Below are 23,183 nucleotides of genomic sequence, written 5' to 3' on the forward strand. Positions count from 1 at the left end.
AAGCTGGCAGGTGTCTAATACCAATCCTACCATCTGCTGCTCACCCAGATGCTTACATGTAAACTGGGAAAAAGTCCATGAAGGGAGTAGGAGCTAATGGCTCATCTTAAACCAGATCTCCTACTTTTAGCGGTCTCAAAACCAAACCAAACCAAAAACCCTCTAAGAATTTTTTAATCTTTCCAGTTAGAACCTTTTATCAAAGAAATTCTCAATCCTACTTTAATGAATTCTACTTTTGTTGTACATAATGGTACAGAAAATTAAGCTGTCCTTTTACTCAGAATAAATCAGTTATGCATTTTTAATAGAAGTGAAACAGTAAAACTGAAGGGGACAGCAGGGACAGGCAATCCTGGACAGAAGCTGCCTTTACAACCATGGTAGTAATGACTGACTGTACGGCTTGGAAAGGAACATCTGGTACCATTTCCATCAAGGTGAAAGGTTCAAATCGAAGGACAATGGGGCTGTGGGGGACAGAAAGAAAATAATGAGTAAAAGAAAAAAGTACCATCAGTACAATTAGCATCTTTAAAAATTGAATAGATGTAAGTAACTGGGAACAATTAATAACCCAACAGGTAGGGACCCCAGGGCTGCTCAGGAACACCAAAAAGTGACCAGAACCACTGGAGGAATGGCTCTTATTCAATCTGTGAGCACCAAAACCAATCGTCCGACCTCCAGGCCTCCCTGCTATCCCACTGGCAACTCTGTGGTAATACCACTTTCACCATGACTTCTTTTCCCTTTCTTTCATATGCACATCTACTCAGGTACCAAGTCCTGTTTTTCCTTTAAAACACTTCTAAATATAATAAGGATGTTCACCTCAGCATTATTTAAAACAGTGGGCCAGGGAGAGGAAACATTCTAATATGTCCAACAGTAGTGGAATGGTTAAATATATATAATGAGACAGTCTGCAGCTGTTACAAATGTTGCTTCTAAGAGTTTATTATAGCATGGGTGGAGGGGTCACTGAGTGGTCTCCTCAACTCTAGTCTGCCTCTATGTAGTACCCACAAGGCTTGGGTGGGACTGGACCCCCAATCAACTCTCCCCTAACCCTCCAGTGACTGGCTTAGTCCTTGGTTACTTCAACCAACCAACCCAAATTTCAAGACTTTTGCTGGAGGTGAAAGGGCACACTTCTCTCCCTCCTGATATTAATAGGTCTTTTGGTCAAGTTCCCGGGTGACAAGCACACTGAAAACCAGCCTCAGAACAAAGCTAATATGTGTAACAAGGCATAGCTACCAAAAACTAACGGAGACACTAAGCTGAAGCCCTGATCAAACCATATCTGATCTCTACCCAAGCTTTTGATCTTTCTGATAACATAAGCCTATATTTAGACGAGTAGCATATTTTGTGGTACACAAACAACAGCAGCTTAATTCAATGGAAAAATACTGATTTTTTTAAAAAGGCACTTTCACATATGGTGTGATCTCTACTTTAAAAATGTCTAGATAAATGATCATTAGAAAATAAAATATAAACAGTGATTATTTCTGGGCAGACTGGGCTAGATTTGGGCAGTGATCAGGAACCATCACAAATTTCATTGCAAAAAAGAGACTGCCATACTGATCACTTTGAAACTCATATTCCATGTACACTCCAACCCTCTGTGAACACTACCTTTTTCTACCTATCCAGATCTTAGCCACTCAGGATCAGCATTTCTCTTCTTACCTTTAATCTCCAATAGCTACTTTCTCTGAATGTTCAATGCCTTCAACAGTTAACAGCAGCCAACTATTATAACTACCTCATTTACTGAATGTCTGCTATAACACCAGCTACATCCTGGGCACTTTATGTTATTACATGTAAACATAACTGTTTCTGCATTAGTCACTTCTTTTCAACTAAATACTAAATTCCTGGAGGACAGGAATTGTTTTACATTTATGTTGAACTGCCTCAACACCTAGCATATTCTAAAATAAAGCAGAGGTTCTTAATACATAGTCTTTTTATATACATTTGGAAGGCAGGAAATAGTTTTTAACAGATTTTCAAAAGTGAGACATCCAAAAACAGGTTAAGAACTGCTGCAACAGAGATGCAACAAACAGTTCTTACATCAATAATTAAATAGACCAACAGGAAGCCAAAGATTCCCAGCGAAAATACCCCATGATATACACCAGTTAGCAGAAGCCCCGCTTTGGTATATTACAAGGCTTTAGGAATCTCACAGAGATAGCACTCTGATGAAATGGAGGCAAACCCAACTTCCCCTTGACAACTGACAGCACTGTTAATGGTCCCTCTCCACTGGACTTGGGGAGAAGTACCTGTGTTTTCAACCTTCCGTTCATACGAATTAGCTCTGTTTAAGCAGAAATCATTTTAGCTAAGCCAGGAAACTTTACCTACCTAGGCCTACCTTAATGAGCATAATAGGGCTAATGAGAAGTATAAAATTAACACAAGACTTTAGTATTTGACTGTCTTACATGGGAATTCTCATCTGAACCTTTCATTTATAGGGCTATGCTATTTGCTATGTCAATAAAAATTACATTCTACTGTAACCAATTTAGAAAGTCTACTCCAATGGATTCTAGCATCTGCAGCAAAGAGTCACAATCCCATCCGTCACTCTATTTTAAGACAGACAGTGAAACAGGAATTGCCTAAAGCACTTAAGTCACAGGGGTGATTCATGCTCCTCCAGGTGAAGACTGCTTCTTGCCGTGGAGGATACAGAAGGAAGTTACCTTGTGAGCACCGAGGTGGTTCCTGTTACGGTTTACTTTATTCATCCGTGGGTAGATTCTAAACCATCTGCAATATTTTTAGTCAACCTCTTCCTATGGTTTAGCATTCAAGCTCCTATTTTCCTCAATTAGCTAATCCTTAACTTTCCCACCTTGGTTAGCAGTAGTACCAGCGTGTGCCAGCCTCAAGCCTCCCAGCCTGCCTGCCTGCCTGCCTGCATCTCTTGCCCTGAGCAGGCATTTCTCCCCTTGTAATGCCCTCTAGACTGTGACTCTTCTCGGCTCCCGAGGACTTATCCAACGGCAGCCTGATGGGATACAACTACATAGTTGTAATTTTAAATACTTACGTATTTATTTATTTTTTGTTGTCTATTTTTGAGAGAGAGAGAGAGAGCGTGCGCGCACAAGCAGGGGAGGGGCAGAGAGGGAGGGAGACACAGAATCCAAAGCAGGCTCCAGGCTCTGAGCTGTCAGTGTACAGAGCCTGACATGGGGCTCGAACTCATGAAACAAGATATTGTGACCTGAGCCGAAGTCGGATGCTTAACCAACTGAGCCACCCAGGAGCCCCTGCTTACATATTCAATTCACCTCATCCTCTCAAAAATCAGGTAAGTACTATTAGTAGTCCCATTTTTCCAATGAGGAAATTTGGCATAAAGGAGTTAAATAAAATACTTGCCCAACATCACACTCATGGCAAATAGCAAGGCTGAAGTCTAAACCCAGACTCTCTGGCTCCAGCCCTGGCTCTTCATCCCTATGCCTTATCTTGCCTTTAACCTTTCCCTAGTCAAAGTCATCTTTCCAAAACACAGCTTTGGTAATCTCACTGTTCCAGGACCTATTAGAAAATGCTGCTGTTACATCAACATAAATGCCTGCCTTCTAATCAGCCCACAGTTGAAAATCTAAATCTGACCAAAGTATGTGCAAATGTCTATCTACCCTCCCACTCATTAGCTATGCAATTTCGCACAAGTTACTCAACCTCTCTGAGTCGCTATTAAGGCATTTGAAAAGGCTCTCTCATTGAGCTGCTAAGGAGCGGACAAAGGACCTGGTACAAAGCCTGCCTGGCTTCCAAAACTATGAGCTCAGTAAGAACTAATTTTCTTGCCCTAGCAAAGCTTTGCTTTAGTAAGGCATCTCCATGTTCACATCATCTCTGGACTCCTGTTTTCTTCTACCTAGAAGGTTCTGATTACTCGGATGGTAGCTACCATTTCATGCAGTACTTCTTAGTATCCTGAGTCCAAAATGATTTACTTACAGTCCACAATCACTACATCTGAGTCTATCTTACTATAAATCCTCTGAATTGGCATTTTATCAGAAGATGCATTTCAAAGAACAGTCTCCTATACGCTGATTTGCAGGAACAAAGAGCCTCAACCAGCCCAACTCGAAGTCCCAAGCACACTGCAACGGCTGGCGCACACACAAAAGCTTGCTGACTGACCTAAACACAGTGCGTGAAGAGAAAATCTCAGAAATGTATTATGAATTCCTTCATTTTACATCAACTTACCACCAGATAGTCCTGAGTTCAAAAGGGGATGTATCAAAACTAAGTTATTTCAATGATTTCACGCAAAGACAGGGAGTAGCAGCTTAAAGGTGTAGCAAAACTGGAGGTTTCTTACACTACAATGCCAGGACCCAAAGATAAATATTTAAGAAGGCAAAGATAAATCTTATATTGCTTTACTCAAGTTTAAGACTGGTCAACCTCGTACTGAAAAAAACTCCAATTTATTCCTTTGTTTCTTCTGAGCTCAGCTGCTTAGTCACCTCACAAGGTTCCTGAGACAAGGGCTGGGTTGGTAAAAAATGGACTTTCTGACTCCAGCCAACCAGCCTACTGAACAACGACACCAGTCATAACAGAGATGCTACTTAAGAACTTAAGGACTCTCGGGGCGCCTGGGTGGCTTAGTCGGTTGAGCGTCCGACTTTCGCTTGGGTCATGACCTCGCGGTTCGTGGGTTCGAGCCCCGCGTCAGGCTCTGTGCTGGCTGCCAGCTCGGAGCCTGGAGCCTGTTTCAGTCTGTGACTCCCTCTCTCTCTGACCCTCCCCTGTTCATGCTGTCTCTCTCTCTCTAGAAATAAATACATTTAAAAAAAAAAAAAAAAAGAACTTAAGGACTCTCTGATGCACCTACCACTACTATAAAAACTCAAAATATAGGTCATCCATTTGCTTTAAGGATACCATTAATACGTAAACCATCCTATTACTAATGAAGAGGCACAGACACCTAACACTTTTTTTTTTCATGTTTAGTTAATTTTGAGGGGGTGGGGTGGCAGAGAGAGCAGGACAGAAGATCCAAAGCGGGCTCTGTGCCGACAGCTGAGAGACGACATGGGGCTCAAACTCACAAACTGTGAGATCATGACCCAAGCCAAAGTTGGATGCTTAACTGACCGAGCCATCCAGGCACCCCTGGAATTAAAAAAAATTTTGTTTGTTTTAAGTAGGCTTCATGCCCAACAAGGGGCTTGAACTCCAGATCCTGAGATTAAGAGTCACATGGTCTACAGACTAAACCAGCCAGGTGCCCCCTTAAAATTAATGCTCAAAGTTGAAGCTTAGATTGACTCACAGATTCAATGGCTGAAGCCAGGCCACACTACAGATGCAAATTCATTATTTTGTGAATATCACAAGGATACAATGTTGACATAGGTCTGCCACTGTTCCAGCTCCAAGTTTATCACCAATATATGCACATTTCCAAGAGCTCGCTTCTATCGGTAAACTGAAAAGGAGGTATTAGTGCCTTGTTGGTGGAAACCCACTCCTCAGGGCCTAGAAGAACTGAAATGTCGGTCTATGAACAAATTGGAAGTTTGTCAGATCTGCCTGGATCACTCTCCCATGAATACTTTTCAGAGTCCGACTAAGAGAAGTATAGTATGTACACCACTTGTGCATTCTGACTTCAGGATCGCCTTCGGTTTGGGTCTGTTCCAGGTTGGCTACAGCTATGCCCGGCATCGCAAAGCATGTCCCAACTCCTACCCACTCCTAGGTGTTTTGCTAATAAGAGGTCGGAAAGCATCCCTGGACATATAGGGACACAGGTAAGAGTTCAAACAATTGTTTGGAAGCAAAGTGTTCTGGTAAAGTTTCTAAATAAATAAATAAATAAATAAATAAATAAATAGATAAGAAATTCTTCTCACTTCCCCTCAACCCACCTCACTTTTTACGAATAAACTCAAGAGAACATCCGATAAGAAAAGACTCCTCTTGGGGCGCCTGGGTGGCTCAGTCAGTTAAGCGTGGCTCAGTCAGTTAAGCCTCCAACTTCAGCTCAGGGCATGATCTCGCGGTTCGTGGGTTTGAGCCCCGCATTGGGCTCTGTGCTGACAGTGCAGAGGCTGAAGCCTGCTTCGGATTCTGTGTCTCCCTCTCTCTCTGACCCTCCCCTGCTCACGCTGTCTCTCTCTCTCTCTCTCTCTCAGAAATAAATAAAACATTAGAAAAAAAATTTTTAATAAAAAAAAAAACTTCTAAAAAAAGAAAAAAAAAAGAAGACTCCTCTTCCCTAAATCCAGTGCTTTGTGAAGCTGTTCTCTGGCACTTTCCTCAAGGCTATGACTTGTGTAAATTATGTAAATTAGAAAAAATCATCGGGGTTACTTCAAACGATTTCTTGGAATTTTTTTTCCTGTTTTTTCTTAAGTTTATTTGAGAGAGAGAGCGAGAGAGAGAGCGAGAGAGCGAGCGAGCACGCGAGCATGTGTCATTTGCTGCCTATCTAACAGCACCCTAGAGGGTCTGGCAGTGCAGGTTGAATTCTGTTCCGTATTTGGCTCCCTCCTCTGGGGTCATGCCCCATTTCTTCCTTCCCTTCTGTGTCCCCACTACCCTGCGTCATGGTGTCAGAGCCCCCTTGGCACACACACGAGAAGAGGGACAGAGAGAGAGAGAGAGAGAGACAGAGAAAGAGAAAGAGAGAGAGAGAGAGAGAGAGAGAGAGAGAGAATATCCCAAGCAGGCTTTGTGCTGTCAGCACAGAGCCCAAAACAAGGCTCAATCTAAGGAACCACGAGATCATAACCTGAGCAAAAATCAAGAGTCAGATGTTTAACCAACTTAGTCACCCAGGGGCCCCTCCTCTTTCTGCGTATACACTTAAAGAATAAAGAACAGGGGCACTTGGGTGGCTTAGTTGGTTGAGAGACCAACTTCGGCTCTGGTCATAGTCTCATGGTTCATGAATTTGAGCCCCAAATTGGGTTTGCTGCTGTCACCATGGAGCCTGCTTCCAATCCTCTGTCCTCCTCTCCTCTGCCCCTCCCCTGCTCATGCTTGCTCCCTCTCAAAAATAACTAAAACATATTTTTTAATTAAAAAAAAAAAAAAAAGAACTCTGGAGAGAAAGCCTAAGTATTCTGAATCTCCTAATGGACTCTCTTCTAAAATAAATGCCACCATGACTATGGATGGAATAAATGCCCCCAAACAAAAACTGGAGAAACTGGAAAATGTTTTCTGGACAGCAGCTCAAAAATAAAACTGACTGGGGCAGCTGGGTGGCTCAGTCAGTTGAGCGTCTGACTTTGGCTCAGGTCATGATCTCGCGGTTGAGGGTTCGAGCCCCGCGTTGGGCTCTGTGCTGACAGCTCAGAGCCTGGTGCCTGTTTCAGATTCTATGTATCCCTCTCTCTCTGCCCCTCCCCTGCTCACACTGTCTCAAAAATAAAACATTAAAAAAAAATTTTTTTTAACCAATTCAGTATTCTTTAGATAATATACAGAAAAAAATGTAACTATACAAAGACTCCATGGAAAAGTAGCTAAGAAACCTAAGGCAATAGCAAAACATAACAGAAAATACAACAGAAATTCAAGGATTCCAATTTCTGGTCTATGTCACCTAAATTAATCTCAAAACAGCTGAGGCAACTTAAGAACCAAGCCTAACCTCTGACAGTGCAATGCTGGCAATAACAAAGACAGTATCAACCTTGTACTTAATCCGTACGAATAGGACACATCTGATGTGGGTTTCAATGCTTCCCTCCACTCCAACCCACTAACCTACCATGTTGCTGGGCACTGTGCAAGACCCTGAGACACAGGATCCTACTGAGATACAGGGAAATAAAAATACGCTGTGATCAGATGTATACAGTGGAACTAAGGAGCAGTGGAGAGGCACTTGAGGAAGAGAAAAGGCTCAGAAAAGACTTCTGGAGCTCAGGGCTTGCTCTAGGTACATAGGGAAAGAGGAGAGGTAGCCAAGATTACACTGGACGAAAAGAACAACGTGACCAAACACCAGACGATGTAAAATAGCTCGTTGTTCAGAGAAATTATGCAACCAACTGAAAACTGACCAAATTTTGCTTAAAGACAGCGTGAAGATGAACTGACCCATTATTTGACATTAGTGGCAACAATATTCATCAACAAAACACTGTAGAGCTTTGTCGGTGAGGATACTGTGCAAAATTTTAGTGCAAGTTAACACAAAGAATCAAAGTGGCACTACAAGAAGAATAAGACTTTCTCTAAGATTATTTACATAACACAGTTCTGAAAAAAAAACACAACACAATAATTATGGTTTTGCTGAATTCAAAGAAGTGCTGCCTCTGCTCTCTCGATGTACCTCAGATGCTGCTGTCTGCACATTTAGTTCCAGACCACATTACACATCCAGTGACACAAGGAACCCAAATTAGAAGAAGGAGCCCTAGACTGGACAACCTCATAGGTCATACCAGTAGAGCTAGTCTACTAGCACGCTTCTGCTGGTCCTTCAATTTTCAAAAGACAATACCAGGTGACAACAGGTACCCAGTATCTGCTTCTGCACAGGCTGGAAGTGCAGAGGGACCATGAAGAAGGGGGGTTGAGAAATCAAAGGCTTACAAGGAAAGGGAGGAGTACAGATGGGGAAAAAACTCTAGAGAGAGAGCCCACCCCAGTTCTACCCCAGCCTACAGCAGTATTCTATTCTGCCTTCCCTCTCCCACCCCAAGGGCCTCACTCCAAGGACCAGAGTAATCCTGGATACTTTTGCAAAGGGAGAAGAGAGGATTCCTGGCATTTCAAGGTGAAACCCAAAATACTCTGACCACTAACCATGTTATCTGGGTAATGGCAACGTATAGCAGAGCTGTCCAAAAACACGTCCTGCAACGATGCAAATGTCCTATGTCTGCGCTACAGCAGTCACCAGCCACATGTAACTGCTGAGATGCTGAAATACAGCCAATGCAAGTGAAGACAATTTTTTATTTGACATAATATAAATTTTTTTTTAAGTTTACTTATTTTGAGCCTAAACCCACAGAGCCCGATGTGGGGCTCAAACACAAGAACCATGAGACCATGACCTGGACCAAAACCAAGAGTCAGACGCTTAATCAACTGAGCCACCCAGGCACCCCTAACTTAAATTAATAAATTTTAATAGTCATGTATAGCTGGTGGCCACAGTACTGAATAGTGCAGCAGTAAAGATCAGGCATACGGGGACCCAACACTTTGTGCTCCAGTGTCATTAACATGTATTACATGAGAAGTAACACCTTCTAGAGAAACAAGTATTTATAAGCTTTAGAAAACTGTCATTAAGTAGGGAACCATCAAAGAGCCAAGAGAATAAACCATGAGAGACTCTTGAATGCTGACAAAAACTGAGGACTGATGGATGTAGGGGATGGGCATGGAGGAGGGCACTCGTGGGGATGAGCACTGGGTGTTATGTGGAAACTAATTTGACAATAAACTATTGTAAAAAAAAAAAAAAGAATCAAAACTTTAACATAAAAAAAAAAAGAGCCAAGAGAATATTAAACTTCCAGTATATGTATGTATATGTACTTTTTAGAATCTATGTGCACAGGGGCTCCTGGCTGGCTCAGTGGAAAGAACATGTACAACTTCTGATCTTGGGGTTATGAGTTCAAGCCCCATGGTGGGTGTAGAGATTACTTAAGTAAAAACAACTTAAAAATAAAATTGGGGTATGTGGGTGGCTCAATCGGTTAAGCGTCTGACTTTGGCTCAGGTCATCTCACAGTTCATGAGTTTGAGCCCCGCATCAGGTTCTGTGCTGACAGCCCAGAGCCTGGAGCCTGCTTTGGATTCTCTGTCTCCCTCTCCTTCTGCCCCTCCTCCATTTGACTATCTGTCTCTTTCAAAAATAAACAAACATTTAAAAACTCTTAAAAAAAAAAAAAAAAATAGGGGCGCCAGGGCAGCTCAGTTAAGCATCTGACTTTGGCTCAGGTCATGATCTTGCAGTTTGTGAGTTCCAGCCCTGATGTGTCAGACTCTGTGCTGACACCTCACAGCCTGCTTTGTCTCCCTCTCTCTCTGCCCCTTGCCCGCTCACAGTCTCTCTCTCTCTAAAATAAACATTAAAATTTTTATTTTTTTAAACTTAAAAAATAGAAATGAGCAGCTTTGAAAAAATAATATCAATTAGGTAAATGTTTTCAGGTCTATGAAGGGAAATCTAAAGGTTATTTACTTGAGAAATTTTCTTTACAAAGGCTTCATGAAAAAGGACTCCATCTTCTCCTTCTTTGACCAGTGTCTTTTTAAGATTTTTTTTTTCCTAGAGGGAAAGAAAGCACATGCTAGCAGGAGATGGGCAGAGGGAGGGGAGAGAATCTTAAGCAGGCTCCATAACTACTGTGGAGCCTGATGAGGGGCTTGATCTCACAACTGTGAGATCATGACCTCAGCTGAAATCAAGAGTCGGATGCTTAACCAACTGGGTCATCCAGGCCCCCCCAACAACTGGCTTTTTAAATTTTTGAAATATCAGGGCACCCAGGTGGCTCAGTTGGTTAAGCATCCGACTTTGGCTCAGGTGATGATCTTGAGGTTCGTGGGTTCAAGCCCCACACTGGGCTTTGTGCTGACAGCTCAGAGCCTGGAGCCTGCTTTGGATTCTATGTCTACCTCTCTCTGCTCCTCCCCTCCTCATGCTCTCTCTCAAAATAAACAAATACTTCCTTCAAAGGGGTTGTGGTGTCAGGGACACAAAATCTGAGTTTAAAGGCACTTAACTAAAGAAGGGTCATAATTAACTTTGAAGCTCCTGCATGTGCCATTCTATTACAATAGGGCTCGTATCTACTTTTGTAACTGCCAGAAACTATGAAAGGCTATTAACCTTCCAAGTTTAAGTGTTCTAGGACAACTCCAACATCTCTTCAGAGCTGGTAACAAGTCTACTAATGTTAGACACAGAAGTCCTCAGGAAATCAAGCATATCTGGAAGGACAAAGTGGTCCTGAGCATTTCTAAATTATCTTGAAAACATTTTCAATACTCATGTCTCATTAAGTTTTGTTTCACTCAGAACATCCAGTGCACACCTCTGGCACAGCTCTTAAAACAGCGTATTACTAAGTATTATGCATATTTTGAACCTTCTGCACTAAGCACAGTACCCTTCAGGTAGGAGATACTAAGTAATTTGTTGTGATTTACCAAGATACTGGATAGGTAGTTTTAAGAATTCACCAAAATTCTACAACTATCATGACACAGTTGAGGGGAAAAAAGTATTAACCAACTAGACCTAACAGACATCCCTTTCCTTTCCTTAACTTTCCTTTCTTCTTTCCTAATCTCTATGCCTTACATGGGGCTTGGACTCATGACTATGAGATCTAGAGTTACATGTTGTACCATCTGAGCCAGGCAGGCCTCGCCTACCAGACATCTATGGAACTCCGCCCAACAATAGCAGAATAAACATTCATCTCCAGTGTGCAGCAGGACAGTTTTCAGGATCATCTGTGACGCAATAAAACAAGCATCAATAAACTTAAAAAGACTGAAATAATTCAAAGTGTGTTCTACATGCACAATGAAATAACAGAATTCAACACCAGACAGAATTCTAGGAAATTCACAAATATGTGGAAATTAAACAACACACTTCTAAATAGCCAGTGGGCCAAAGAAAAAATAACAAGGGATATTAGAAAATACTTTGAGATGAATGAAAAAAATAACTGCATACCCAAATTTATGGGATGCAGCTAAAGCAAAATTTAGAGGGAAATTTATAGCTGTAAATGCCATAGTTCACTCCAAAAGGAGGTTGCTATTATTTTATATATAAAACTCCAAACCTAAACCTCAAAGCAGGTAATACAAGAATAATTTCTCATCAGGTTACTTGAGAATATGGAGAGGAGAAGCATGCCCTTTTTGCTAGGCCTTTACTATTTAATTGGAAAGGAGAGGAGCGAAAGAAGGAACATGCAGAAATGTTAGACTTCAATCCACAATACCAACAAATAGCTCAATTTAAATATGCTACAGTCTTTAAAGACAACAGCTGTTCAGGTGGGGGTAGTTAATACAATGTGCTCTAAGAAGGCAGATAAAGGGCTTCTGAACATATAGAGTATGACTTTCCAAGTTAATGGAAATAAAATATTTCTTTCTGCCACACCAGTAACCTAAATTTTGGAAACCAATAATGTAATTAATCTCAAGAAAAGACCTGCAGGAATACTAGTTTCCACTTCTAGCACTAAGTGGCCATCAGTCACAAATTCACCTGGATATCTCATATGAACAATAGTAACACAGTTTGAGAAAACTGACGCCAATTTCAGGTTCAAGATCTACTCAGATTCAGCTTTAACATGTCACTTGGTGAAAGCAGTAATCATTATCTTCTCTAGCAGCCTGGCATAGAAATCCTTTGAGCTACTACTATTTTCTAAAGAGGTACTGTATACTTCAACAGAAACCCTGTCCTTTCTTCAGTAAGCTGAAGTACCTGCTTACTTTCATTACTAAAATTTTCAGCATGGTTTCAATGTGTTTCTCACTGTATCCGGAAAGCATTAAAAAAGTAACTGTGGCTATATTCATTAATATTTTTTTTTCCTGAAAGGTTACAGAAAACCTGACCAATGAGTTTCCTTTTTTACATTTTCTAACAGTTAAGTGAGACATTTATTTATTTAATTTCAAAACAAGTTGCCTGGGTGACGAGTATGGCCTACCTTTCTTTTAGACTTTTCTATTAAGTAATTCTAATAAGCGTTTTAAAAGAATAAGATGAAGACACCAGATTTTTAATGAATAGGTAACTAGAAACCATTAATAACTTCAAATCTTTTTGTCTAAGTTTTACTTTTCTAAGCTACACATTCTATCAAAGTTGATAAATAACAGAACGTCAGCCTGACTACACCTAAATATGGACAAAAGGAGAAATGAATAATTAAACCTCTGAAAAGTGCAATGTGGCTGTATTAGTAATTTTAATCCAGTTTGAAAACTGACTTAAGTCAACATTAAATATGTAGGAAAGCACATATTACTTTTGTATCAGGTGTAGGGAAAAGATGAGGGAGAAATAACTAGCTCTGGGCAGCAAGACCAATTTTAGGGCCAATCCATTCATAAGGAAGAGGGCTGAGCATGCTTCTACTTTATGACCACACATTCTACACAAAGCCTGTGCAACAGTCCTAGATGATGTGGACGATGCTTGTGCTTCTGAACCAAGAGGAGTCTTAATATAAAACAATCTGCACCATGAGCTGTACACAGTATTTTCTTCCCCCTTGTTAAGAAAGCAAAACAGGCTTTCCAATGTTTGTTGATTTGTAAACGGACATCTGAGAAACTATCGTAGTGCTTTTGTTTTTTATGTTTTTCTGGTTATGAAACAAATATATGTTTACAAGAACATCAATTATAGAAATACATGTTACAGAAAGTGAAAATTCACCATAATCTCAAATATCCAGAGAAAACAACCGTTACCAACAGATTTTTTCTTTATACTGCAGTACATGGAAGTGAGGATGCTTCAGTAAGTCACTCTACCTTTTTGTTAAAAGCTCTCGGCAAGGGTCCTGGTTCTAAAGAGTTCAACATTTGCAGCATCAACTAACAAAGCCTGGTTTGTTTTTCTAAACGTAAGTTAGCATGGATGATTTCCCTCTAGAAGGGTTTCATTTAGGCAACCCTAAGTCAAATGGAATTAAAACTATACCTACAAGAGGCACCTGGCTGCAACTCTTGATCTCAGGGTGGTGAGTTTGAGTCCCATGTTGGGTATAGAGATTACTTAAGTAAATAAATACACTTAAAAAAAAAAACTACGTCTATGAATACATATCAAACTTCTCAACTATCATAATTACTTATTAACCTGACACAGTTATAAAAGCAAATTAGGAGCGTCTGACGTCAGCTCAGGTCATGATCTCACGGTTCATGGGTTTGAGCCCCGCATCAGGCTCTGTGCTGACAGCTAGCTCAGAGCCTGGAGCCTGCTTCAGATTCTGTATCTCCCTCTCTCTCTGACCCTTCCCTGCTCACGCTGTCTCTCTCTCAGAAATAAAACATTAAAAAAAAAAAAAAGTGTCCGACTCTTGATTTTGGCTCAGGTCATGATCTAACGGTTTAGGAGTTCAAGCCCCGCACTGGGCTCCACGATGACGGAGCAGAGCCTGCTTGGGATTCTCTCGCCCCACCTCCCTCTCTCTCTGCCCCTCCCCACACGCTCGGCTATCTCAAAATAAATAAACTTAAAAATAAATAAATTAATCAGCAGAATGAATAGCACAAAACAGAACATGCCTCAGAAAAACTATGTGCTGTTGTCAAGTATCTGAGATGCTGAGTGGAGGTTTTATCATTTCACATATCTGGTTCACAGTCCTATAAAACACTGTCAAATTGTGAAATAATGTTCTGTGCTACAAGAGACTGAAGCATGAAGCAGACATTAGCTGTGCTATTATTATGTATTCTGGCTATGGATTACAGGCCATTCTCACTTAACCAGACCTCAAGCACGTAATATGCTCAGCTCTTTTGGAAAGTAGAACAACACATACGCCAAGAGCCTTCTTTGAGATTACGAACAAAATTATTATTAGAAACAAGCTAATTTTCAGCAATAGGGAAATGGTTAAGTCTATTATATTACAGATCATTAACTTTATTTTTTTATTCTTAGATTGTTAACTTTAGAAGAACTTAATAATATCAAACTATTACAAATAATCAGTAAAACCCGGACGCCTGCGTAGCTCAGTCGGTTAAACATCTGACTCTTGATTTCAGCTCTGGCCACGATCTCATGGTTCGGGGGATCAAGGCCTCAGTTGCTGACGGCTCAGAGCCTGCTTAGGATTCTCTGTCTCCCCCTCTGCCCCTCCCTGCTCTTGTTCACTCTCAGAATCAATAGACAAACAAAAAATAATCAGTAAAACCAGTATGGGAAAATGGTAAATTATGTGGTATTTAAGTCCACTACAATTACAGCATTATGAAAATGTATATATGATGATAAAGTTTAGAAGAGATCTAAACTGTAAAATTACGGGGGGTTGGGGGGGAACATACAGGATTTTGAGTGTCCTATTTTTTCTATGAATGTATATTCAAGTAATTTTAAATGGTAAAGTAAAATGGAAATATTGTTAATAAGATGCTACAAATCTATTTTCCCCCAGCAACCCATCTGAAACCACACTTCTCTATGAAAACAAAGGTCTGTGCGAGAATAACACAAAGACGACAAGGGATGATCTATTTTCTCACTAATAACACACCCTCCCTTCTAGCTCCTGCAAAGCCTACAGTTCCAAGGTTCAAAATTTCCCCTCACTTTATAATTAGATTGATGCTTTTTGGAATTTTTCAAAAGCAAAGTTTCTCAGAAGGCTTTTGTCATTTTGTAAACCTAGATTTTAAAAGGCCATCGGAAAGAGCAAATTAAAAATTAACAGCAAAAAAAGACATTAAAGAGATATTTTAAAAAAAAGAAAAAAGAAAGCAAGCCATTGTTGAAGGAAATACTTTCAGTATTTTACTGACAACCATTAGCACCTGTTTGGGTAAAAATATCAGGACAGAAAACACAAGAACTGCTGCTGGAAATGGGATACAAGTAGGCTCTAAGCTTTCAAATTCCTAAGATTTTAGAAACTTGTTTGGGGGGAAATCCGCCTATTCCTGGCATGGAGACCAGAGAGAATCTTCTCTCACTGAGGACACTTGCAGACAGTGAAGGCTCCTTCATATCCTTACAGTGAATGAAACAACAAGCTTTCCCAAGGCTCTTTCTTCTAATCCGTGTCAGTGTTGGCCAAAGCACAGCGCTAAGCTCCATTCAGCCAGGGAAGCCTACACAGGGAGGCCCCGGCAGAAGGCTGTGCCGGTGCCCATCTTCTTGCTTTTCGGTTCAATCCGAAAGGAAACCAAAGACTTTAAGGATGGGGAAACCAAGTGTCTTCCACACAACCCGCCACCAATGCCATGCTTTGAGCTGAGCTCTGCAACAAGGTTTAAACAGTTCTGAGTCTGAGGTAGTATCAAGACAAGAAGCTGGCTGGTTTTATCAGTAGAGTCGTGTGACTTAACAGTTACCTGAGCCAGGGGTTGGACTGACATCTTCTTATCAAAGCTGTGTACCTGAATAATGTTAATAAAATTAATGCGAGAGGCGCCTGGCTGGCTCAGTCAGTAGGAGGGTGCAGACTCTTGATCTTGGGGTCACGGAGTTCAAGCCCCTCCTTCGGGGTAGAGATTACTTAAATAAATCTTTTTAAAAACTGATTAAAAAAAAATAAAACTAATGGCAGCTAGACTTATTTTCTACTTTAGTCCAGTCACTGCGTTAAGCACACTAATATATTAGCTTTTCTAACCCTCATTGTGACTCTAGGAAGGTAGGTATAAAATGGTTCCATTTTACACACAGTTGAACCAGAGCACAAAGTAAATTGCCCAGGATCAAAATGCCAGATCTCCCACCGGCAGAGCTGAGATTCAAAGCAGGTGGGCCTAGCCTGGAGTGTTGGAGCACGTGTTCTTTACCACAACACTGTCTCTCATTCCACACCCACAAGGAGGTGAAACTGATGGAGCATCTTGCCAAAAGGAACAACGTTTTCCTTAAAGTCATTTTGAATCACTTTTGAAAATGTCTCTAAGTTTTAGGACACTGACCCACAGTGAATTTCAGCTTAAAGATTTAAAAGCAGGTCAGGCCTCAGCTATTAAAAAACAAACCAATTGGTGACACTGAGCCCCAAGTCTGGCTGTGCACTGAGAGCGCAAAGCCTCCTTGAGATTCTCTCTCTCTGGCCCTCCCCTGCTCGTACAAGTGCGGGTTTGCTCTCTCAATAAATAAATACATAAATAAACATTAAAGAACAAACAAACCCCCAATCAGAGCACTTTAACTTCCTGCAATATTCATCAAGTAAAATAGATGCAAAATGTTAACTGTTTCAATATAACTTTGTTTTTAATTTGTTTTTAATCGTTTATCCATTTTTGAGAGAGACAGAGCATGAGCAGGGGAGAGGCAGAGAGAGCGAGAGAGGCACAGAATCCAAAGCAGGCTCCATGCTCTGAGCTGTCAGCAAAGAGCCTGATGCGGGGCTTGAACTCATGAACTGCGAGATCATGATCTGAGCCAAAGTTGGAAGCTTAACTAACTGAGCCACACAGGAGCCCCATAACTTTATTGTTTTAATAGAACCGTAAATTGGTTAAAGACAAAAGAGTACCAAAACGGAGGAAAAAAATCACCTGAAATCAAGCCCCTTGCAAGTTGTAACTGTTACCTTTTAGAGGACCATTCAGAAAGATATCCGTGTATTTAATAAGCAAATAGAAATAGCCTTAATGGGAGCTCCCTCTCTATTTGATCTCATTTGGGTATGAAAAGGCCCTACAGGGTGGCAGTTAAGAACACAGAATCTGGATTCAAATCAGTCTGAATTTGAATGCTAACTGGTGAACTTGCGCCAGTTACGTAACCTAACGCTCACATTCCTCATCAGTAAAATGGGAACAACAGCATCTTTCTGAAGATTTCTTTGGAGGACTAGAAGGGAATGGAAGTAAAATACTTACCTTCGTGCAAGGACATCCTGGGCACTCAATGTACTAGTTACATTACTACTTTTTAAAAGAGAATCCATTTAAACACTTCTCTGTGCCAAGTGTAGACACTGTGTGTTGACATAGATTTACACCAACACGAACGCTTTCACAGCATTCCATCTCACAGGCATCATAACCCACTTATGTAGTGTCCCACTCATGGGCTACTTAGGTTTTGGGTTTTTTGGTTGGGGTTGTTTGTTTTTTTGGTAATATGCTTAATTCCATCAATTCAAAGATGTCTCTTTTTACACATTTTAACATCCCTGAAATGCATATTTCATAATTTAACTACAAAAAACTTATTTTCCAGGTGGTACCTATATTAACTGAAATAAATATCCTATGTCTACATTTAAAAAAACTTGTCTGAGAATTTTCTTAGAATAAATTTTTAGAAGTAGAACTGTTGGGTCATTTCATGTTCTGATGGATATCACCAAGCCACCATTCAGAAAAACTGTATTACTGGGGTGCCTGGGCGGCTCAGTTGGTTGAGAGTCTGACTTTGGCTCAGGTCATGAGTTCAAGCCCCATGTTGGGCTCTGTGCTGACAGCCAGAGCTTGGAGCCTGCTTTGGATTCGGTGTCTCCCTCTTTCTCTCTCTACTCCGTGCTTGCACTGTCTCTCTCTCAAAATAAGTAAACATTTAAAAAAATTGTTTTTAAGAAAAACTGTATTATCGGTACAAACCTCCATTGGCAGAAGGTGACAGAGCCCATTTCTCCACACCCTGGCCAACATAGGGTGTGGTCAGTTTTTATCATTTTGCTAATCTGACAGGCAAAATGACCTCATTTTCTCCACTTCTTTCACTACTGAAGTCAATTTACTTTAGACAGGATGTCCAATAAGTCACTCAGCAGAAGCAGTGCCACAAGCCGGCTGCCCAGGCCGGGCAGGTGAGCAGAGCAGGCCTGCTGATACCTCACACTTCTGGTTTCCTCACACCGGACAGTTAAAAGGAGCAGTAATGCACTGCGGAGGGAGCACTGCAGCCAGACCCGAGATCAAGCCCCAGCTGTCACTTAACACATGTGTGAACCTGAGCAAGTTACTTCACTTGTGAGCCGGTTTCTACAGGTGTAAGATGAGGCTAACGAGGGCCAACCTTCTACCCAAACTAGAAATAATGCATGACTTTGTGGCATAGTAAATGTTCCATAAATGGTAGTATTAAAGTGTGACTTCAACCATAATGGCTTACAAAGGTGAAAACCGAAAAACCCCCAAAGGAACACTGTAGTTCCTTACTCATTTCTTTCTCTAAACAGGGATGACTGGTCTTCATCCAGGCCCCCAAAAGGAGTCCTGTATAGGAACTGAAATCTCCTTCTTTGCCCCTATTTGGAAACATCGGATGCCAGGGGGAAAAAGGAGTATAGTCAAAGGCAAACAAATTATTTGTTCTAAGAGAATTCAAATCATCCCCATTCATAAATGCAAAATTCTGGTTTTAGTCAACAAGATCAGTAAGAATTCTTATCAACAGGCAGAGAAACGATTCTACCAAGCAGACTGATACTAGGAATCTGAAACAATTCCTTACTAAGTACTTACTAAGTACTTTGAAACCCCACCCTATGTCTAAATTCAATCACTCAAACACGTGAAATGAAACTCCTGTATCCAAACTCAGGACTTCAAGCTGTGGTGAAAACTATTACCGACCCAAGCCCAGGTCAGATTCCTGCCTCTCAGGAACAGCTCAGTAGCCATTCTTTTCTGAGCTACAAGGATTTATTCCGAACATCCCCAGCAGACAGGCAGAAATCCCATTATTTTCCCCCCAGCATCTTTCAACGCCATCCACCCCTGACCTTCGTTCCTGGCCTCTGACACCTACGGTGGTACCTGACTCACAGGCGGTTAAATGCAACTTTCCAGGCTGGGGCTCCAGGCTTCCCTCCTATCACAGAACACCTCCCTCATCAGCTAAAAGGCCTCTAAAGGCTTAAGAACAAGATCAAATTCTTACTGTTTTTTTCTTATCTTGCTCCAATTCCACCTTTTCTACTATGGCACAATCCACAACCCCATTCTAGCATTCCTACCTCCAACACAAGCACCCATGCCCCCTCACCATCTCACGAGGTCAGGTTCAAGTCACACTCCGTCCACAGAGGATTCTCAGACTTCAGCTCTTAGCAATCTCTGCCCTTCCTACACTATTACTCTGGCAGTCACAGTGTGTGACACAACTCAGCATTCCATTAAATACCAGTTCCTTACGGGGACTCCTAGATGGTTCAGTCGGTGGAGCCAGACTCTTGATTTCGGGTCAGGTCATGATCTCATGATTTGGGAATTTGAGCCCCACTGAGAGCATGGAGCCTGCTTAGGATTCTCTCTCTTCTGCCCTCCCCCCACCCAATAAGTAAATAAACTTAAAAACAAACAAAAAACAGTTCCTTAATAAGTGCTAAGTTGTGATCTTGGATGGATCATTTAACCTCTGCGGGCTACTTCCTCATCTAAAAAATAAAATCTTTTATTTTTGAAGGTCCTCACCTGTTCTAAAAATCCTCTAATTTTGTATACTGCCATACCCTGTTTCACACAATAAATTCACTTCTCTTATGTGATTTTAGAGGTCCTGAAGGGAGGAAAGTATAACCTGTATTTTCTTCCTCAACTCTCAAAGCAACTTATCCCAGGGAGTGGCTCAAGATGCTCAGTAGATGTGACATCACAACATGGTCACCTGCACGTTCTGAAAACAGAACGCTTCAAAGAGCCGAGTGTGAAGCCAAGACCTACTTCTTTTTTTTAAGATTTTTTATTTTTAGGGGCGCCTAGGTGGCTCAGTTGGTTAAGTGCTGACTTCAGCTCAGGTCATGATCTCACGGTTCGTGGGTTTGAGCCCCGCGTAGGGCTCTGTGCTGACAGCTAGCTGGAGCCCGCTTCAGATTCTGTGTCTCTGTCTCTCTCTGACCCTGCCCTGCTCACGCTCGCTTGCTCGCTCTCTCTCTCAGAAATAAATAAGACATAAAAAAAAAAAAAAGATTTTTTAAGTAATCTCTACACGCAATGTGGGGCTTGAACTCACAACCCAGAGATCAAGAGTCACATGCTCTACTACTGAGCCAGCCAGGTACCCCTCAAGAGCAATTTGTAAAAAAGTCTTGAAAACTGATAAAGGTAGTTAGTGCCAGACAAGTAGAAGACACCTAGATGATCCACTGTTGATTCTTTTCTAGAATCAAAGGTCTGCCTTTATAGCAAAGAAAAGCCACCAACTCTAGAACGGAATGAGCACAGATTTGAGAGCTCAAAATGGTCTGAATCTGTACGCAGCACTGCCTGAAGAACAGCAGATGTACGGCGGAGGTAAGCTCGGATGTGTTATGTGCCGTAGCGGGGAGGATTCAGGCGCCCTTGTCTGGTGGAGAACCCCTGGGACTGTCTGAAGCCTGCACTACAATGGTAGGGAAATTTAGGTTCATTTCAGCCATACAAGGCTGAAACCTGCAACAGAAGGGCAATCCCTTCCATTTCTATGCCCCAGTGCCCTTCTTCTCCTCCCCTCCAAAAAAAAAAGCAGAAGAGGGACAGTAACAAAGGAGATATACTGAAGCATTCAGTTCTATTTTAGGCTTCCGGTGAAATGCTTTCATTTTTCTCTCTCTTCTCAGAGCAGCAGGAGTCAACGTGTAGACCTAAATAAAGTAAAGTGGTCTGCTGGAGGGCGGGGTCCACGTGAACCAAGGTTAACCAGGCATTCCAAGACAGCGGGAGGGCGTAACCCTTCTGAACTCTAGTCAGGGGCAAAGGGCTAAGCCCCTTTCTACTGCATCATCTTCAAAAAAATGTATTCAATACCCACATGTACACACACACACACACACACACACATATCCCTTAGCAAAAGAGGATAAATATAGCCCTATTTCAATCAAGTCCAATTGGTCAATGCTATTCCAGCCAACTTATAAACATGCTTTGGCTCATAACTAACATCCTTAAGAGCCATCAAATCAAATCAAAGCCACTCAAATGAAACCAGTTACTCCCTGAATAATCAAATGATGAAAACACTGCTTTTTAAAATAACAGCTCTTAAGACAAAGCAATGTCCCTCCTCTTCACTCAGCTGTTCCACAGAATCATGAGACAAAGGGCAACTACTGTATGGGCACTCTTTTTTTTTTTTCTTTTTGGAGTAAAGCCACAAGATTACTAACAAACAGACAAACAGCTAACGGTCACCATTCAAAAGTAATAATGACATTATGACTTCATATGCCAGTTATCTACCAAATTGGAAAGAACCAAATATATGTATTTTTCTCTTCCCAAAGAAAATCTGAAAGTAAATGTGAGCACTCTGACTCACTTTCTCTTCCAACAGAACAATTTCTGGGGGAATGTTAAACAGTACCCTCTTCTCTAATTATAGGATGGGAGAGAAGGGTTTCACACTTGTTCATGACCTTACCAGTTGAAGCTGGAGAACTTACATAATTCTCATAGTCTAGGTCTAGGATAAACTTCAGTGTTAATAATCAGGGAAAAGTTCTTGCCTAAAAACTCTTAAAAACAGACCTCAAATCCTTACTTTTGTTGCTTTAGTGCTAAATATGTAATGGGGTAAACACAGAGGAAAATACGAACTACCAGGCTTCTAGGTTCAAGCTTCTTGGGTAAGCTTAATGGAGAAATCTAAGTTTGCATGGGGGGGGGGGGGGGGGGGGAATGGCCCCACAGGGTTTCATATGGACAACAGATGTGGGTACTTGAACTAATCTTTTTTAAAATTCCATTATAGCTAACGTTCACTGTTACATTGGTTTCGGGAGTACAATATTTGAGTAGCCAATCTTCTGATGATACCATAAGCTGGTTATCTGTAGAAAACTGTAATCACCTATGAAAACATCGAATTACTCTGTACACCAATGAAAGAGTAAGTTAACAGCTCAAGTTATGTCTACTCCTTTGCTCTGACTTCTAGCCAAGAAAACAGAAACAGAACATGTAGGTTACCCTATAAACCTAGCTGGATCTGGGGCGCCAGGGTGGCTTAGTCGGTTAAGCGTCCGACTTTTGCTTAGGTCATGATCTCGCGGTTTGCGGGTTCGAGCCCCGCGTCGGGCTCTGTGCTGACTGCCAGCTCAGAGCCTGGAGCCTGTTTCAGTCTGTGACTCCCTCTCTCTCTGACCCTCCCCTGCTCATGCTGTCTCTCTCTCTCTCTCCTAGAAATAAATAAAACATAAAAAAAAAAATTAAAAAAAAAAAAAAACCTAGCTGGATCTGTCTGCTGACAATTCAGTGCTGACTTGGAGAATACCCTCAGAAAGCTTGGCATCACAAAATCGGCTCTGAAAAGAACACACTTTCCTTCTCTTTCAAGGGCTCTTCAATATCACCTTCTATGAAGTAAGTACAACCTAAGATCAAGAAACTACTGGGGCGTGTGGTTAACTCAGTTGGTTAAGTGTCCAACTTTGGCTCAGGTCATGATCTTGCGGCTTGTGAGTTCGAGCCCTACGTCAGGCTCTGTGCTGACAGCGCAG

The 23,183-nt window shown here is 41.4% G+C and overlaps 1 protein-coding gene and 1 long non-coding RNA gene across 2 annotated transcripts in view; both read right to left on the bottom strand.

Moving 5' to 3' along the window:
• The window catches only part of GRB2 (growth factor receptor bound protein 2), a 71,508-nt gene that overhangs the window by 38,085 nt on the left and 10,240 nt on the right, over positions 1–23,183 (bottom strand). The gene's annotated exons all lie outside the window — the stretch shown is intronic.
• LOC120228195 lies at positions 287–20,331 on the bottom strand. Its single transcript, XR_005527427.1, has 2 exons — positions 20,179–20,331; positions 287–470 (listed from the first exon to the last, which is right to left on the bottom strand). It is a non-coding gene; the product is annotated as an uncharacterized LOC120228195 (long non-coding RNA).

This window comes from Hyaena hyaena, unplaced genomic scaffold (assembly GCF_003009895.1).
Source record: "Hyaena hyaena isolate Hyena2069 unplaced genomic scaffold, ASM300989v1 scaffold_21, whole genome shotgun sequence".
Taxonomy (NCBI): domain Eukaryota; kingdom Metazoa; phylum Chordata; class Mammalia; order Carnivora; family Hyaenidae; genus Hyaena; species Hyaena hyaena.